The following is a 20,421-nucleotide window of genomic DNA, read 5'->3' as shown; positions in this document are numbered from 1 at the left end:
AAGGATTGTACAATTGCAGCATTGATTTTTAATTGTGAAATTAAGAAGCAAAATTGTCAAGGAGAATAGTTAAACATAGACTAGTACCTCCATAAATGGAATGTCATGAAGCCACTAAAGCTGCATTTGATCCATATGTAATGACACAGAAGAATCTTCAAGATATAATGTAAAGTGAAAAATGCAGGTCATAGTAGAGTAGATATATTCATAATCTCATTTGTGTTTTAACAAATAAAATTATAATCAAAAGTATATTTTCCATACACATATACATATACATACATACATATATATACTTAAATGTAAATAAGTGTTTGAACGATACACAGTTAACTATTGATGGAAGTTTCTTGTTAGAGCAGGCTAAGATTAAAGAATGGATTGTTTTTCCTCTACATATTCTGGTGTTGTTTGGATTTTTACAAGCATGGATTTATTTATTACTTGTGTGAATTTTTAAAAAGTTTTTTTTTTTTGGAAGACAGAGGAAATACAAAGAATTCAATGGGAAAGGCACAGTCCTTCAGAAAAAAAAAAACCCAATATGAGCAATAATGCAACATACAGATAATGATGGTATTTTGCAGTGCAAGGTGTTGGGGAATCTGGATGAGGGAGTGATTCCTTCCACCTGGAGAGCTAAGTCAGGAGGTGAGCCCTAGGGGATGGCAAGAGTTTGACAGGGGATGGCGCGAAAGAGTTTTTTTGCAGGAAAATGGGAAAGGCTGTACCTTTTCTGGATAGGACACTCAGTCCAGTTTGTTAGAAGTGTAGGGTTTGTATGGGGGAGTAGTCAGCAAACGTTCTTGAAGGATAAGTTAGACTACCTCTCAATTAGCCTTTGATATGCTTCCTTTGGCAGCCAATAAGAGATATCCTGGGGTGGCATCTTAGGCAGATTAATTCAGCTGGGAGACCAGAAGGCTGGGGGACTATGACACTGGAGGCCAAGAAACTATTGCCATATTTTAACCACTGTTAACTTTTATTAGGACCTAGAAAATGCTAAAATATGGCAATAGTGTAAAGGTTTTCTAAGGTTATTTAGCTGCTGAACACTCTCCTAAATGTGTTCTGCAGCTAAATAACCTTAGAAAACCTTTACACTACATCTCTACTTTGAGATATGTAGTCCTCTTTAGCATAGTCTAGGCTCTGAGAAGTCCCATAATAAAAATGTGTTTAGTTTTTATTAACCCATAATTTCTCAATTTTATCTGGACCTAGGACATTTTATTTGCAGCCTGTATTTTTCACAATGGCATTCTGAACAACAGCAAGCACTTAAAAAATCTGTTAGAGTAGAATCACAGACATCTGAATGAGGGTGGCAGAAGAACGATGGAAAGGAAGAGTAGATATGGTCATGCTGGAGAAGAAAGAATTGGGAGGGCATGGCAAGTTGTTTGGATGTGGAGTCAGAGGAGATATGTGTCAAAGACTGGTCTGACCTTACTTCTGCTGTATTCCCTCATTCTAAAAGTCACACATCAGGTTTATACCTCTGAATGACTGGCCACAGACTTGGGACTATCCCTGCTTTAGTGGGCCCAGCATGAATTGCTGGAAAAAAACTCATAGTTTTTTCATGTCTTCACCCCTAATGGAAATATCTAATTTAAAATGGGCTATATCACAATTAGTGGAGTGAAGAGACAATCCATGGAATGGGAGAAAATATTTGCAAATAGTATATCTGATACAGGGTTAATATCAAAATATGTAAAGAATACTCCTACAATTCAACAGCAGTAACACAAACAAATGGGCAAAGGACTTGAATAGACATTCCTCCTAAGAAGATATACAAATGGCCAATAAGCACAGGAAAAGATGCTCAACATCACTCATCATTAAGGAAATGCAAATCAAGACCACAAGGAGATACTACCTCATACTCATTAGGATGGCTATTGTAAAAAATTCAAAAATAACAAGTGTTGACGAGCCTATGGAGAAATTGAAACACTGTGCACTGTTGGTGGGAAAGTAAAATGGTACAGTTTCTATGGAAAATAGTATGGCAGTTCCTCAGAAAATTAAACATGGAACTATCATATGATCCCAAAATTCCACTTTTGAATATATACCCAAAATAATTGAAAGTAGAGACTATAAGAGATATTTGCACACTCATGTTCACAACGACATTATTCATAATAGCCAAAAGGTGGGAGCAATCCAAGTGTCCATCAGTAGATGAATGGAGAAACAAAATGTGATATATAAATTCAGTGGAATATTATTCAGTCTTTAAAAAAAGTATTTGGACACGTGTAACAACATTGATATTAGGGACTAAATGTTTGTGTCCCCCAAAATTCATATGTTGAAATCCTAACTTCACATGTGATGGTATTAGGATGGTATTAGGGGCTTCTGGGAGGTGATTAGGTCATGAGGGTAGAACCCTTATAAATGAGATTAGTGTGCTTATAAAAGAGACCCCAGAAAGCTCTCTTGCACCTTTTCCTACAAGTGAGGACTCAAAGATGGCCTTCTATGAACCAGGAAATGGTCCCTCTCCAGACATCAAATCTGTTGCCACTCTGATTTTGAACTTCTAGCCTCCAAAATTGTGGAAAATAAATTTCTTTTGTTTATAAGCTACCCAGTGCGAGGTATTCTGTTATAGCAGCCTGAATGGACTGAGACAATGAATGACCTTTAGGGCATTATGAGAAGTGAAATAAGCCAGTCACAAAAGGAATATATCTTGCCACTTACCTGAGGTACCTAGAGTACTCAAATTCATAGAGATGGAGAGTAGCATGGTGTTTGCCAGGATCTGGGGGGAGGGGAATGAGGAGGTACTGTTTAATCATCATAGAGTTTCAGTTTTGCAAGATTAAAAGAGTTCTGGAAATGGATGGTGATAACGATTGCACAACAATGTGAATATACTTAATGCCACAGAACTATACACTTAAAAATTGTTAATGTGGTACATTTTACATTGTGTGTATTTTACACAATTAACAAACAAACAAACAAAACTGATACAGCATTTTGGTTCCTATAGTCAGAAAAGTCCTAAATCTCTTTAACTGGTTATTTTATCTTTTCTACGATTTACTGTCACTGTACAAATGGTCTGGAGTTTTGAAAACTATACATACAAAATATTATCCACTGTAGAAAATATGGAACATATAAAAGTACAAAGAGAAAATAACATCACTCAACTCCTATCTGGAGATAAGCCATCAAGTTATCTGGAGATGGCATTATGGTAGATTTCCTTCAAGTCTTTTTATCTGGAACATGCCTACTTGAGTCCTCAGCCCCCTCCTCTTTCTTCCCCTCTTCTTCTCACTCAGAATACCAGAGCATGGCAACCATTGCATGAGGATAGCCACTTTTGGCTGGTCTTGGTCCAGTCTGTGGCCTGGGTAGCAGGTTACAACAATCATTGAGTAAGAAACAAATAGAGATTTCTTCTCTCATTCAGTGGATGTGTGGAGTGCTCACTGATTGTGTCCTACCCAGACTAATAGGTAAAAATAATAGGATTTAGAAGGGACTTGTCATACCAGGAATTAATTAGACTACTAGTTTCCAAAGCACCCTGGAAATTCCCTTGTCTTAGTGCTCATTAAGCTTTATTACAATGAGTGGTTTGATGTTTTAATTTGCCACTAGAATATAGTAGAGGAACTTTATCTACCTGTTCACTGCTGTAGTCCCATTGCTAAGGTGTACCTGGGACATATGAAATGTTCAATAAATACTTGTTGAATGAATGAATTAATGGTTGCTTGTAATTTACATTCAATTTTATAGGAGGATAAAGGAGAAGTTGTGTAGAGTGCTATTTAAGAGCATTTCTTCCAGTTTCAGACAATTTGCATTTGAGTCCCAGGGTCTGTATTTTGAGAAAATTATTTAACTTTTGGAAGTTTTTCTCATTTGTAAAATAGGGATGAAAATAGCACCTGTTTCAAAGTAAGTGTGATAATTAATTGAGATAGTCCATTATAAATCATGTAGAATAGAGCATGAAACATAGTAATCACTCAATAAATGTCACATTACTATATTCAGCTTTCTGCTTTATATTTTCATAAACATTTCCTATATCATTGAATTTTTCTGAAAAACATATATTTAGTGATTATATACCTATTTCATATTGGAAATTCACCCTGATTTATGGACCTTTAAGTTGCTTTTAGATTTCCTTTATTTTAAATCACTTTTGGATAAGCATTCTTGTAATAGGGTAGTCAGGAATGCAGGTTCTGGTACCGGATTGGCTGGGTTCATACACTGAACCTCCTTTTACAAGCTATGTAACTTTGGACACCTAGTATCTCTGTACCTCAGTTTTCTATTGGCAAGATAGGAACAATAATAACAATTCAAGAGATTGTTGAGATAATGAGCTGATGATGTATGTAGCTGCTTATAATGATGTCTGGCTCAATTTAAGTGCTTAATAAATGTTTGCTGTTATATCATTATTGCTAATCTTTTACTTTATTTGTTAATTTTTAGGCACAAAATATTTCATTGAATTTGTGGAATAAAGACAGATGTTTTTAGGACGAATGTTTATTATAGTCTAGATAGGAATTCCTAACCTAAATGATGGTTTGATGTTGGAAAAACGTGGACATCATTAATTATTAGAACTTGCATTACTCACCACCCTTCAATAGTTAAATGCATTCAAATGAATTTTAATATCTTAAAAAATGTTTTTAGATCTCTACAGTTTATAATTTGAAGAGTAACTAAATGTAAATTCCTAAATAAACCCCCCATTACTATTTATCATCTTATGTCTTATACAACAATTACCTTACCATGTTTCTATACAAAGATCATTTGATATATGGATTTACTTGCACAAGCATTAATAAGAATGCCATCCTAAATCTATATTTGTGCCTTTGATATTAGTAATGATATTAGTACATGTATATGACAGAGCTGAGATTCACCAGATGAATTTGGACTGTTTTTGCAATTTGTACAAAGGGAGTCATGCATGCATATATGTCTGTCTTCTTTTATTCAGCATTATGTCTGTAAGATTTATCCACATTATTGCAAGTTGTGTTTTTTTTTTTTTTTAATTGCTGGGTAGTAGTCTATTGTCAGCATAAAATGTAATTTTTTTAACTGTTGTTTTTCTGATGGATATTTGGGTTGTTTCCAGTTTTTTGGCTTTTATGAAGAATATTTTATATTCCCTATATTTTATATTTGCTATGTTCATTTTAGTACAGATCTCTCTCTCTCTCTCTCTCTCTCTGTGTGTGTGTGTGTGTGTGTGTGTGTGTGTGTGTGTGATTTATTTCTGTTGGTTTAATATGTAGGAGTTTAACTGCCCAGTTTTGAGTTAGGTAAACCTTCAGTGGCAAAAGATACTGCCAGTTTTCCAATTTAGCCAGTTACCAATATAACCTCCTCCCAGGGCTACATAAGAGTTTCGGTTGCTCTGCATCCTCACCAATACTTGATATCTTCTGTTTTTAAAGTGGTAACTCTTCTGGCGGATGTGTAGTGGTATCCTGTTGCAGTTTTAACTAGCATTTCCCTAATGACTGTTGATGTTAAAAAACATTTTTAATGTTTATTGGCATAAACATCATTCTTTCATGGAGTACCCTATTTGCCCATTTTAAAACTGAGTTGCATGTCTTTGAAAAATTGATTTGTAGAAGTTTTTTTAAAAATACGTTTTGGATACAAGTCTTTTATTGGCTATATGTGTGACAAATATCTTCTCCCACTATGAGGTATGACTTTTCATTCTCTTAATGCATCTTTTGATAAACATGTTTTTCATTTTAATGTAATTTAAAGAACAATATTTTACTTTATGTTTAGTGTTTTTATGTGCTTTATAAGAATTCTTTGTCCACCTCAAGCTCACAAAAATTGTTTTATTTTATCCTTATTGTTTTGCCTTTCACATTTAGTTCTATGGTTCTTTTTTTTTTTTTTTCTTTTTTGAGATGGAGTCTTGCTCTGTTGCCCAGTCTGGAGTATAATGGTGCCATCTTGGCTCACTGCAACCTCTGCCTCCCATGTTCAAGTGATTCTCCTGCTTCAGCCTCCCAAGTAGCTGCTATTACAGGCATGTGCCACCATGCCCAGCTAATTTTTTATATTTTTAATAGAGACAGGATTTTGGCATGTTGGCAAGGCTGGTTTCGATCTCCTGACCTCAGGTGATCCACCTGTCTCAGCCTCTCAAAGTGCTGGGATTACAGATGTGAGCCATGGTGCCATCCCTATGATTCATTTTGAATTAAATTTTGTATATAGTGTGAGGTAAGGTTAAGTTTTCATTGTAATACACGGCTAGCTAATTATCTACTACCACTGATTGAAGTCCATTATTTTCCCATCATATTGCTGTGGGACCTTTGTCATAATTCAGATGACCATAGGTAGATGGATTTGTTTTTAGATCCTAGTCTGTTCCATTGGTCTGTTTACCTATTCTTGGACCAATACCACTGTTTACATATGCAACTTTATAGTAATCTCGGTATCTGTGTTAGTCCTGCAGCTAAATTATTCTTCAAAACAGCCTTTCTTGAACTGTTCTTTTACATAAGATAGGTAAATAGTATATAAATAATGTGTTGAAAACAGCTTGATTTTGTCTTCATTCTCTATTAATAGTTTATGTAGGTATAAAATTTTAAGTTGACATTTATTTTATTTTTCATCAGCACTTCTGAGATTTACCTTCACAGTTGCCAGGCTTTTATTACTGCTGATCAAAGTAAATTTAACTGTAAGTGCTCTTTTTGCTTTCATAGCTTTTAGAATATTTTTGATGTTCTACATTTCATTACAGTGAGTCTTTGTTTATCCTAGTTGGTCAACTTGCTATGCGTCTTTAAAAAATTATATTTTGGAACAGTTTTATATTTACAAATATTGAGAAAATAGTACAGAACTCCTGTATATCCCACATCCAGTTTTCTTATTAACATTTTACATTAGTGTGGCACATTTGTCCCCATTAGTGAACCAATGTTGATACATTATTATTAATCAAAATCTATGTTTTATTCATATTTTCTCAATTTCTCCCTAATGTCTTTTTTCTCAGTTCTGGGATCCTATCTGGGATACCATATTACATTTAGTCATCTTATTTTGTTAGATTCTTATTGGTTGTGACCGTTTCTGAGGCTTTCTCATTTTTGAAGACCTTGACAATTGTGAAGATAACTGGTCAGATGTTTTGTAGAATGAACTCAATAGGGATTTGTCTGATGTTTTCTTGATTGCTAGAGCAAGGTAATGTGTTTTATGGAGGAAGATCGCAGGGTTAAAGTGCCATTCTCACCACATCATACATATCAAGGGCATATACTGTGAAAATGACATCCTGGCTTGAGGTAATGCTTATCAGGTTTCTCCACTCTAAGGTTACTCATTTTTCCCCCCCTTTCCATACTGTACTCTTTGGAAGAAAATCACTATGTGCGGCTCACACTTAAATAGGAATTATGCTCCACCTTCTTAAGGGCAATATATCTACATAAATTATTTGAAATTCTTCTGCATATTAACTATATCCATTCTCCCCATTTGTTTATTTATTCAATGATTTATTTATATCAGTATGTACAAATGGACATTTTCATACTTTGGCTTATAGCCCAATATTATTATATTTATTTTCTTGTTCAAATTCTTCTAGCTTTCAGTTGGTTCATGTATCGTTTGGCTTGCCTCCAGCATTTTATTATTTTCCTTTTGGCTCATCTTATATACTTCCTGCCCCAGTCTTGGAATCAGTCATTTCTTGAGGGAGCCCTGATTCCTTTTATTGGAGAATGGTATTAAAAACCAAGATCTGGGTGCTAGGTATGCTCTACAATATACTTTTAATTATTACTTTTGGCTGACAACTTATGATTATATACTTTTATGGGGTACAATGTGATGTTTCGATATAGCCAAACAATGTGGAATGATTAAGTTGTGCTAATTACTATATCTATCACCTCACTTACCATCATTTTTTATGATATATTTGAAATGTATTTTCTTTCTTATTTCAAAATACACAATACATCATCATTATTATTATTTTTGAGACAGAGTCTCAATCTGTCGCCCAGGCTGAAGTGCAGTGGCCTGATTTCAGCATCTCGGCTCACTGCAACCTCCGCCTCCTGGGTTCAAGCGATTCTCCTGCCTCAGTCTTGTTAGTAGCTGGGATTACAGGTGTGCACTACCATACCTGGTTAATTTTTCACAATACGTTATTTTGACCATGATCACCCTGCTGTGCAATAGATCTCAAAACCTATTCCTTATGTCTGTCTCACACTGTGTACTCTTTGCTCAACTTTGATCTCAGGTTGTTTTGATAAAATTTGCAAGTATTATCTCCTCATATGTTTCTCTATCATTCTCTCAATTTTTTTTCTTCTGGAATTCTTATTAAAAAGAGTTGGAGAAAAATCTCAGTCTATCCACATGTCTCTTAGGCGAACTTCCTTTTGACTTTTGTTTTGTCTCCTCCTTCTTTTCCATCTTCTCTTCATCTTTTCTGTCTGTGCTACATTCTGGTGGATTCCTTAATGCTATATTCCCATTTAATAACACTCTTTCTGATTCTCTCTGTCTAATCCAGATTTTTATTATATTCCATTGTTTTATTTCCACTAGCATATTTTTCATTTCCAAGATTTGAATCGGTTATTATTTTCTCTCTCTCTATTTTTATATCATTCACAAATCAGAGCAACAAGTTAACTGGTGGTTGGCTAAGGTCCTAGTCTTGAAATTGTGTCTATTTTTATACATACCTTTAAGCCATAACTTTAGACAGTGGGTCAGCAGCTGTTTATAAACACACACACACACACACGTATATATGCACATTATATACACATACATATATACACACGTATATATACACAAATATATATACACACATATATATAATACACACACACACACACATACACACACTTATATAAAGTGGTAGGGAAGAGCTTGCCTCAGTCTGTGGTCTTAATCAGTGAGCCAGTTTCTGTTCTCTGCATTTAAGCCTTTTTACCTCCAGGAGCTGAACTTTCACAGCCATTTTACTGTATTGGCTGAAAACCCTAATGTATTATTCATTCTCATGGTTCCTTTTTATTTATGCTAAGTGATACAGGTTTCTGTTTGTGGTAATAATATAAAGTTTTCTTATAAAAATATATTTACTTATGAAAATAAATAATTTAAAGAAAAATACAAAGTAAACATTGGTGCAGAATAAAATAAAAATGACTGACGTTTGAGAGACCTAGCACTCAGCCACACTGACAATCCATGATTTGAAATTATTGGTAGAACATGGGGAGGACTATAAGCTAGATCTCCTTATAGTCCAGGTCCTTGCACTGGACCCTTCCTGCAGAGTAACCTGGACAGGTAGCCCTGTGAAATTAATGAGTCTCTGTCACTGTTTGGCAATGTGACATAGGTTTGGGACCTTGTGTGTGCAATGATGCTGAGGCAGGGTGAATGTGAAAGCTACTGGTTTGAGAGACATGAAAATTAGAGTCCACCTTGGAGGCCTGCTTGTGGGACTACGGTGGCTCACATGGACTAGCCACAGACAGCTATGCCATGAGGTGAGGGATTGTGGTATTGATGCCTGGTATCAAGGATGGGGAGTCCTGAATCCCCTTCCTGGCACAACGTCTGGCTCTGAGGCTTGGAGATAAATGACTTGACTACTCCAGAGGTGACTCACTGCAGTTTGGAAATTCTCAACTGCAGCCTGCGTGTTAAGAAAAATTATTATTATCATCTCTGACTAATAACTAGAAAATCCAAAGTGAAAAATAACTCAGTGGGAGATGAAGAGAAAATTCTTTTTCTAAAAAAAAATTCATATTGAGCTGCAAAGCACAATAAGGCAAAAGCAGAGGAATGCAGATAACAAATCTTTAAATATTAACCGGATAATTATGCCAATTAACATTTAATTTTATCTATGCCCATCACATTTTATCCATAATAGCATTCTAGGTAACAGTTATTGCTATAGACCTCTGAAAATTAATTAAAATCACTGAGACAGAACCAAAAAAAGTCCATTCTCTTTTTAAGAAAATTCAATGAAGTTAAATAATCAATTTCCATTCTGAAAATTTACTCCAAATGGAAACTTTGAGAGCCAGGACCAGGGACAGGTTTTCTTTGTTTCCTAACATCTGCCTATCCCCAAACTTTTGTTGCTGTACCTCCTGGGCTTCTAATTGAGTCAGAGTCTCCACAAAAGGCAGTGGGTGGGGTAGAATGCTAAGTCCCCGTGCCTCCCAAGTTCCTGATTTCTCTGGTCTCTTGGCCTAATGCAAGAGGCTGTCTTGCCCTGAAATGGGCTTCCTCTGGGTGCTCCAAATTCAGCAGCTGCACCTCATGTGTTCTCAGTTCCTATTTCATCCAGGAGTCCTGTGGAGGTGTACGCTGAGGCAACAAATGAGCAGGTTGGCTGTTCTTCCATGGCTCGTTTCTGGTGGGGCTTGAGATCCAACAGTGTGTGCAGACCACAGCTGGCTGTTCAATAGTGAGAGTAACTGTGGAGGGTTCAGTGGTTAGGGTTTAGGGTGGCTGGGGAAATGCTGTCTTTAGGGGCCTGCACATCATAGCAGACAGCCCTATGAACTTTTCAAAGTTGAACTTTATTTTCTATCCATCTATTACGTAAAACCCCACCAGCACAATTCAGGGCCTGCTTCTTTCCCTGACAGAGCCACACAACCACTTCTTGGTGCGATGTCTGGGACGTGATTCTCAGAACATTTAGATGGAAAAAGAAAGTTGAGCTGCTGCTAAATGCAGCCTCCTTCATTTTGGAGCAGGCTGTACAAATGCCTGTTTTTACCTCCCTTGATTGGCTTTAATAATCTTTGCCCAGAAAACTAAAACTGATAGACACCTACAGAACTTATGTTTATGGATCTACAACTATAGTAGCTAAACTTTTGATCAATCTTCAGGTAAACCCCCAAAATCTGTTAACTCAACCTATTGGTAGCTAAGGACTATGTTTGGAATATGTACCCTTTATCTTTTACTAAGTATCAATCAAATCAATTGATTGATTGATCGGTGTACACTGAATCTCCCATAGCCATCCCATTGTATTAGATATAGTGTAGAGAGGTTTACTAAGCTATGAAGGACATGAAAACACCCAAGTCTGAAAAATGAGTGGCCTTTATGTGCTTTGCCTTATTTGATCCCAACCAATACAACTACATCTGTTGTCCCCCTCCTTGGGACCTGTAGCAACATTTTGAATGTGTCTGATCATACCTACCATGTCCTCTGTGAAATCTACTTATTTGTGCACCTGGTTTACCTATTTCTGGACCATGGGTTCTAAGAGACGTGGACTCAAATTCATCTTTCATTCCCTGCAGCCTCTGACCCAGGGCCTGGCACTCAGTAGATCTCAAAAATACTTACTCATTTATTTTGTCAGCATTGGCCCAACAAGTCTAACAAACCGCCTTTATGTATCTGTCAGTTACAATTTACACCTGATAGTTCAGATACTTTTGGACTATGACGATAAAAAATTGACTTCTTTCTTTGCATGTCTATTTTCCCTTCACATTATTTAATGATTTGCGTGTGTGTGTGTGTGTGTGTGTGTGTGTGTTTTAAATAACTGGGCCCCAATTAACCCAACTTGTTTTCTATTTTCTAAAACTTATATAAACTGTAGTTTCTATTCTATATCCAAAATTAAAATACATCATTGAAATTAAAGTAAGTCTACAGGAGTGCCATTAGGGTATACAAAGTCAAATGTTGATAATAATGGTATTTACTTACCAAAATTTAGCAATATTCATTCAAAAACAACATGCAGTCCTAACTGCCTTAAATCAAAGAATACAAGTTACTTTAAGATTATATTCTCTAATTAGGTAGAAAAACATTTATTTCCCTCTTATTAACTGTCTCCTTCCCATTATTTTCTATGTCATTATAAGTGCAATATCCATTAGAAAGAATTAATGAAGTCTGAGGGACTTGCTTGAAGATGGAAAAAGGATAAATTATCTTTATTTATGAAACTAAAAAGAGGTTCCAGTAGTTGCAGATTTAGTTAAGTCTTCCTTCTAAGCACAACTCATGTATATATCAGAATATTGATTTGTTCCATCCAATTGCAAATACCTTGGCATGAGCAAGTCAACAGATTCGATCAAACAGACTTCATGGGGAATAATTCCTATCAGGACCATCCAGCCTCTTCCTAGGAAAAAGCACAACCCCACTCTTTCTTGGCAGGAGGGAGACCTTTTCAATGGGCCTGATACATTTTGCCTAAATCAGGACTTGTGATGTTGCCTTACTTACAAAATGATAGTCCAGTTTGGGGTGATGGTTGAGGCTGAAGGCCTTGGGCTCCCCATGGGTCCTCAGGGTCAGAAAATAATAGACTGCCAAAGCTGTATGAGGCCTTAGCTGCCACAGAGGCTAATAATTTTGTTTTACAGATTAGGCAGCTAAGACTCAGGAAGGGCAAACAGTTGTAATAAGGCCGTGGATCCCAAACCTGGCTGATGTTGACTCATTCATCCCATCCATTCAATAAATGCTTACTGCACATTTCTCTATGCCAGCACTGTTCTTGGTCGGGGGGATACAGTAACAGTCCAGACAGGCATTTCCCTTACCTTCATGGAGCTTATACTCACTAAGAATACACCTAATATAAGAAAATAAAACACAGTAATGGCCAGGGTGACCAAGTAAGAGTGGGGAGGGTTGGGAAGGGAAGGCTTGTGTTGAGACTTGAATAAGGACTAGGCATAGGATGATCAAAGGGTGGGGACAGGGATCATTCTAGACAAGGAGAATAGCTGGTGGACAGGATGGGAAGGAGCATAGAATGTTTGAGAATGGTGAGCAGTGGGAAGAGAGGAAAGACATGTTGATTGGAGGAATAGGACAAGGCCAGGTCATCTAGAGCAGCGATCCCAACCTTTTTGGCACCAGAGACTGGTTTCCACGGGTCTTGCACCTCAGATCATCAGGCATTATTTATTATAGATTCTCAGAAGGAACACACAACCTAGATCCCTCACATGCACAGTTCACAATAGGGTTCATGCTTCTATGAGAATCTAATGCCGCCGCTGATCTGATGAGAGGCGGAGCTCAGGCAGTAATGCTCACTCCTCCTGCTGTGCAGCCCAGTTCCAAAGAAGCCACAGACTGGTGCCAGTCTGTAGCACTGGGGGGTTGGGGACTCTGATGTAGAGACTTGCAGGTTGTAGTAAGGAGTCATTTTTCTTAAAATTATAATGGGAAGCCAGATTATTTCAAAATTAGCTTCTTAAAGGGCATTTTCTTTGTTGCTGTTATTGTTCTACAGTAGATTATTGGGACTAGGATTCTGATAATGAGTGAAGTCAGATGATGGCCCAGCACAGTTACTGGCCAGTTCCTGTAACTCTACACCAACTCCTTTCATTGTATTAAGGACTCACTTGCAACCCTTTGGGCAAGACTAAAAGCGTGAGGTGGTATTGCCCATTACATGAATTATGATGAGGCCAAATTTTACCCACAAACACAAATGGTTTCATCTGAAAATAATACTGTGATCATTTTTGTGCAAACTGTGGTATAGGTTAGCTAAGTTTGGAAAGAAACAAAACCATCGAAGCCTTCTGTTGATGACACTGATGAATCTGTCTCCTCCACCTGGTCAGGCTGGTCACCCCAGTCGAGACCCAACCACACTCAAGCCACCTCACACAGATGAGAATCTCTTCTGGTTGCACCATAGCCTGATAACCCAGAGGGTGGCAATCAGTGAGTCAGTGCCAACCTCACAGAAATGGGGCAAATGAGTAGCAATGGAGATGGACCTGGGGCTGGTGAGGCCCCAATCTGCCTCTGACCTAGAAGGCCAGGATCTGATTGATGATGGTTATCATTTTACTTTATGCTACCAGTCCTTACCTTAGGGGTCATATGACACAGGGGTACAGAACAGGGTCAGCACACACCTGGGGAAGAAAACACATGACCTAAATGTTAACTGGCCACCAGCCATCAAAATGTCTCAGGGATTGCACAAGACTTCACATACCTGGACCTTCCCAACTGGTAGCTGAGGCTCCCATGAGACAGAACTCTCAAGTTCAGCACCTGGAGACCTGGCTGGCAATGCTGCCTCTGCCTCATTACTAGCTGTGTGACCTTAGGTAAGTCATTCGTCCCCTCTGGGGCTCACTTGGCTTCTGTGGGCAGTGGGAAAGGTGAACATGGCCTTGCCAACATCACAGGGTTTATACGAAGTAATGTGAGTGAAAAGGACTTGGAAAGGGTAGAGTGGCACCTAAATGGCTGGCTGGGCTTTATAACCACTGGGAAGTGTGGGGGAAATTCATCAGAGAGTTGATGTGGATGGTGAAAAGCTCAAAACATGAAAATCCTGGAGACAGGCAATAGAAACTGAGATTCTATCCATGCTAAACAGAGAAGGTTGAGGGCTCTATTCCAGCCTGTGACTGGTTCTTACTCAGAACGTTGTGACTAACTTCTATCAGGTCTCCCGAGGAAAAAACAAAATAAAAGGCATACTAAAGGGGGCATATTCTATCTCTGAAGAATGTCTTGTGAGAGTATTAAACACCGGAATGAGTTACTAAAACAAGTTTGGTATTCTTTCTCTGATGGCCTTAGGAGAGATTCATTCATACCTGAGTGTGGGTGGTTTAAATGTGATGCTGGCTGAAGACAGAGGAAGACACTACAAACTTAGTTCCCTTTTTTGGTTCCTGGAACTAAATTCATAAGTATTTTCAGGATGTGAGCTCCACAAAGACAAGGAGTTTTGTTCACTGATGCATTCCAAGCATCTAGCATGATACTTAGCATATAGTAGGTGCTTAATAAATATTTGCTGAATGGATAAAGGAACACTACGAGCTAGTCTGGGCATTTGGAAGTGAGACAAGTTACCGTCTGGTTCACCTACCTGCTTGTTCACAGACCCTGGCTCAGCATGCTGTGGGCTGAGCCTGTAAGTTACAGCAGTGGACTTCAGATCCCGGGGAATTTGGACAAGGTGTCTGTATTAGTCAGGGTTCTTTAGAGGGACAGAACTAATGGAATAGATAAATATATAAAGGGGAGTCTATTAGTATTAACTCACACTATCTCAAGGTCCCACAATAGGCTGTCTGCAGGCTGAGGAGCAAGGAGAGCCAGTCCGAGTTCCAAAACTGAGTCCGATGTTCAAGGGCAGGAAGCATCCAGCATGGGAGAAAGATGCAGGCCGGGAGGATAGACCAGTCTCCCTTTTCACATTTTTCTGCCTGCTTATATTCTAGCCGTGCCGGCAGCTGATTAGACTGTGCCCACCCAGATTAACAGGGGGTCTGCCTTTCTCAGCCACTGACTCAAAGATTAATCTCCTTTGGCAACACCCTCACAGACACGCCCAGGATTAGTACTTTGCATCCTTCAATCCAATCAAGTTGACACTCAGTGTTAACCATTCACAGCGTCTCAGTCCCCTTCATCAGGGATTTGCATGGTGGGGAAGGAGTCAAGTCCACCCAGGTTCAACTATAACCACCCATCTTTTATCTGATATATATGCATATTGGGCTTCCAGATACTAGTTTCTATTTGTTTGGTAACAGTCCACTCAAGTTGCTATTCTATGAGAGCAATCTGTGATCTTTTTTTTTTTTTTCAGAGACAGAGTCTTGCTCTGTTGCCCAGGGTGGAGTGCAGTGGTATGCTCTTGGCTCACTGCAACCTCCACCTCCTGCGTTCAAGCAATTCTCCTGCCTCAGCCTCCCAAGTAGCTGGGATTACAGGCATGTGCCACCATGCCCAGCTAATTTTTTTTTTTTTTTTGTATTTTTAGTAGAGACAGGTTTCACCATGTTGGCCAGGCTGGTTTCAAACTCCTGACCTCATGATCCGCCCACCTCGGCCTCCCAAAGTACTGGGATTACAGGCGTGAGCCACAGTGCCCGGCCATAAGTAATCTGTGACTTTAAAAAGCCTGAAATACAGGAAAAGTGAGGAAATAAGCCCCCTGTTAAAGCACCTTCCATCTCGAGGATTTCTGAGTAACAGATGAGGGGACCAAAATGGTGATTTTGGAAATGATTTTGATGGCTCGTTTCATGAAATTTAAATAAAGGGAAGAAAGGATGTAATAAATTGTTCTAGTTTTCCTCTTTTTGAAGTTTCCATGGGGTGTTGTCTGAATAATCGTATTTTAAAAAAGCAATCTGTCTAATTCTAAAAGGCTAGGGGTTGCCAGGTCCCTGGAGAGACTCTCTTATAAGCACACAATGCCATTGATTGAAATTGTTCTGTTCCTCAGTAGTGAGCACACTGGACCCTAAACAGCCCTTAGAGAGAAGCACACATTCTAGTTAATTATGAGGATTCGAGAAGGAGTGTGACCATGTGTCTGGGCCTGCTATTAGTATCAGGAGGAGCAGACCCACCAAGGCCTAGTTCCAAAGGCCCTAAGACTCTGAGGAACATTTCCCCACTCCCCTATCTCCACATGAGAAGGAAAACACAGATCTGGATGATTCTGCACTGTGAGGAGGGGAAAAGAGACCACCTCAAAGGATCTTAGGTTTGGACAGCAAGCAAACAAGTCAGAAGCTGAGTTTAGTGGTTGACGCCTTGTCCTGGAGTCATAAACTTGGCCTCCCACCCTACCCCAATCTACATTCAGCCCTGCTGCTGAAGACCCAGCAACCCAAACCATTGCCCTGGGAGATGACAATTATATTTGAGGCATTGTCCTGCTTTTCAGAATGTGTTCTTGCTTGGATGCCTTGCAATGCTCTGGCCAATGGCACTTAGGGCAGGCATGCCCAGTCGCATTTTAAAGATGAAGAAACAGAGGCTCAGAGATGTGAAGTTGCTTGTCTAGTTACACCGGTTGGAGTAGGTACTAGGAACACCAGCAATGGAGTCAGACTACTTGGGTTCATGTCTTGGCACTTCCACTTAATCAGCTCTGCAACTTGGGCTTTGGTGACTCAGTTTCCTCATCTGTAAAGTGAAAAGAATCCTAATATCTGCTTCATAGTGTGGTTGATAGATTAAAAGAGATAAAGCATCCCAGTCATGAGAGTGCTTAGCATCCTGAAATGTTCAGTAAATATCAACCATTATTATAATGGAGAGGCAACCATTAAGCCCAATTCCTACTCTCGTGCTATTTCCAGTACACAGTGTTGTTCCCAGTACCAGCTTCTTGCATTCTCTTTCTGCCCAATCCTCTCCCCCGCTCTCACCACCTTTCTCACTCAAAATAGTGAACACTTAAAACTCTTTTTCTAAATATTATGGCCCCCTTAGCTGCTACTTAAAATTCTGGCAGGCATGAGGGGATGTGATGTCTCTTACCTCTTGTGGCATGAGATTAAGAAGTATCACTGGATACAGGGAAAGAAAAGTGTATCTCCCAAGGCTGTCACTAAAGGTTTGAGTGATGTGACTGTAGCAAGCACAGCTGGTGCCTCCCAGCATCAACCACCCACCCCAACTCTGTGCCTTGAGTTGGCCTCTGCAACTCTGTGCCTTGAGTCCTCTCCATTCTCCAGGCTGCCTGGATTGCCCTGCATCTGGGACCAGTAGCAGGTGGGAGAGGAGTCAGGAAGGAGAGAGGGTGGCTCACTGCTGGCTGCTACCATGTCGGTAGCACTCACTGTCCTGATGGCAGAGAGTGGCTCCTGAGAACTTAATGATTTAAACCCCTGCAAAAGGGGATGTCTGAGGACAAATCCTTCAGAGGATGCTTTCAGGTCCTTGCACTTGTTCCGAATACAACATCTCCCTGTGAAATTGTTAGACATAGCATGCAGTGGGATGGGTAGAATTAATTGGGAATTATCTGACAAGGTAGAATAAAAATCTCAGGTGGGCCTCTCATCACTGGCATATTGGATTCCTATCCAGAACTTTGCTTGATTGGAATATAAACAGAGAACACATTTCTGATGTCCCTGCCTTAAGGGGATTTATAATGAAGTTGAAGAAGTAATGGCATAGAGAATATGTGAGAAGACCACATGACGACATGTTCCTAAATGGGTTCCACAAGGCAAAGAATGCCCCTTATGAAGCACTGTCTCTAGATTTTGCAGGCCATCTGCTAACCTATTCTTCCTAAATTTAAAATTTTGATTCTTATTCCCAAACCTCCTTGGAAGAACAACAGTACTATTGTGATGCATTGTGGTCTTACTGAGAAAAAAGGTGTTATATTAATTAGATTCTTATTAATGTGGAACTTGGCTTTCCAAGTTTAGATGACACTTTTCCACAAATGTATAGCTTGTTTTAAATTACATGCCAATAACCTCTGCCTTCTGGGTTCCTTTTTCACCTGCTCAGTAACGATATTATCAATGTTCTTGGAAGCTGAAGCTCAGAATTTGGGAAAAATGCAACGAATACTTCATATATCAATATTTGAAGTAGAGCCACTGTCTTGCTTTAATGTGCTATGGGTTGTTCTACATTACATAACGTACTTGAAACGTGAGCTTTGGTGATTGAGAGAACAGTTCATATTCTGGTTCTGTGTGAACTCGGGTGAGCTGTGTATCTTCCCTGAGCTTTAGTTCCTTCATCAGTAAAATGAGAATAAACAGTTCTGTTTTTCAAGGTGGTTGCGAGAAGTGAAGCAATGAACCTAGAACAACACAGTATATAGTGTCTAGTGCAGAGTGGGCAGTCAGTAATAGTAATAATTTAATAGCTAAGAATCACTGAATAGTTACTATATACTGACAATATGCTATGGGTGTTACATATATTATTATATTTAATCCTTAAAACAACCCTATAATCATTCTGTCCACTTTACATATGAGGAAACAGAGTCACACACAGAAGTTACGGAACTTTTAACTACGTAGGTGTTTAAGAACATATAGCCAGGTAGTGGCAGGATTCAGGTTTGAACCCAGGACCACAGGATTTAAATCCAGGCCATATGGGCCTCCAGAATCTATATCTTAACCATAAACATGAGAAAAGTGACCATTCTTATCAAGATTATTTAATTGAAATACACAATTTGTTTTCTTTTTTGGTTTAAATGCTGTGAAGCAACTGCTGTGACAACTGGACACACTGATGGCCTGGTCTTTTTGTCATTATAAAAGCAAAGCTTCTATAACAAGTATGGCATCATTTGGAAGAAGAAACATTGCTTCCATAACCTGGTAATATAAGCAGGCTAGTAATATATGTATAAAAAAATCCACTGGGAGGCCGAGGCGGGTGGATCATGAGGTCAAGAGATCGAGACCATCCTGGCCAACATGGTGAAACCATGTCTCTAATAAAAAAATACAAAAATCAGCTGGGCATGGTGGCGTGCGCCTGTAGTCTCAGCTACTCAGGAGGCTGAGGCAGAAGAATTGCTTGAACCCAAGAGGCGGAGGTTGCAGTGAGCCGAGATTGCGCCACTGCACTCCAGCCTGGCACCTGGTGATAGAGCGAGACTCTGTCTCAAAAAAAAAAAAAAAAAAAAAAACCCACAAGCTCCCCAGTTGTAGCAAACTTTATTTTTTATACAATTAGCGATAATAAATTAAAGGTATACACTGAAAGATTAGAAAATATTAAAAGGCGTGATTTGGGATGGAGATTATGCTTTGAGCCTTCATGATCAGACTGACAGCCTATCGCTTATTTATTTATTTATTTATTTTTTTTTTGAGACGGAGTTTCGCTCTTGATACCCAGGCTGGAGTGCAATGGCGCGATCTCGGCTCACCGCAATCTCCGCCTCCTGTGTTCAGGCAATTCTCCTGCCTCAGCCTCCTGAGTAGCTGGGATTACAGGCACGCGCCACCGTGCCCAGCTAATTTTTTGTATTAGTAGAGACGGGGTTTCACCATGGTGACCAGGATGGTCTCGATCTCTTGACCTCGTGATCCACCCGCCTCGGCCTCCCAAAGTGCTGGGATTACAGGCTTGAGCCACCGCGCCCGGCCGCCTATCGCTTATTAAACTGGACGCCAGGTTTGTATGCACTTTGTCTTAAACGATCATGATAAACCGTGCATTGATTTACCTTTTATCTTCTGCCAGCAATGGTAGAGTGATCTGTAGATTTGGCAGGATGTGTTTCTACTAGAAAAGCTGCACTTAAAAACTCTATTCATTTAAAATGGGACAAAATTCACATTGTCTGTCATTTCCTTATTAAGAAATACAACGAAGAACTGTTTTTCATTAAGACTGTCACTGAGACACAATGCTGATATCAACAGGCATTTTTGTATGTGTTCTCCTTGCTGAAACCTTGTCAGCATGTTCTCATTCACTTGCAGAAACGGAGTGGTAAAAAAATTTCAAATGTAAAAATTCTAATGCCACTGTCATTAGCCAGGAAAAGAAATG

This window comes from Aotus nancymaae, unplaced genomic scaffold (assembly GCF_030222135.1).
Source record: "Aotus nancymaae isolate 86718 unplaced genomic scaffold, 86718_ANA_hifiasm-v0.15.2.pri h1tg000010l, whole genome shotgun sequence".
NCBI classification, from domain to species: Eukaryota; Metazoa; Chordata; class Mammalia; order Primates; family Aotidae; genus Aotus; species Aotus nancymaae.
The sequence above is the reverse complement of the archived record's forward strand: the minus strand, read 5'-3'. Positions refer to the sequence as shown.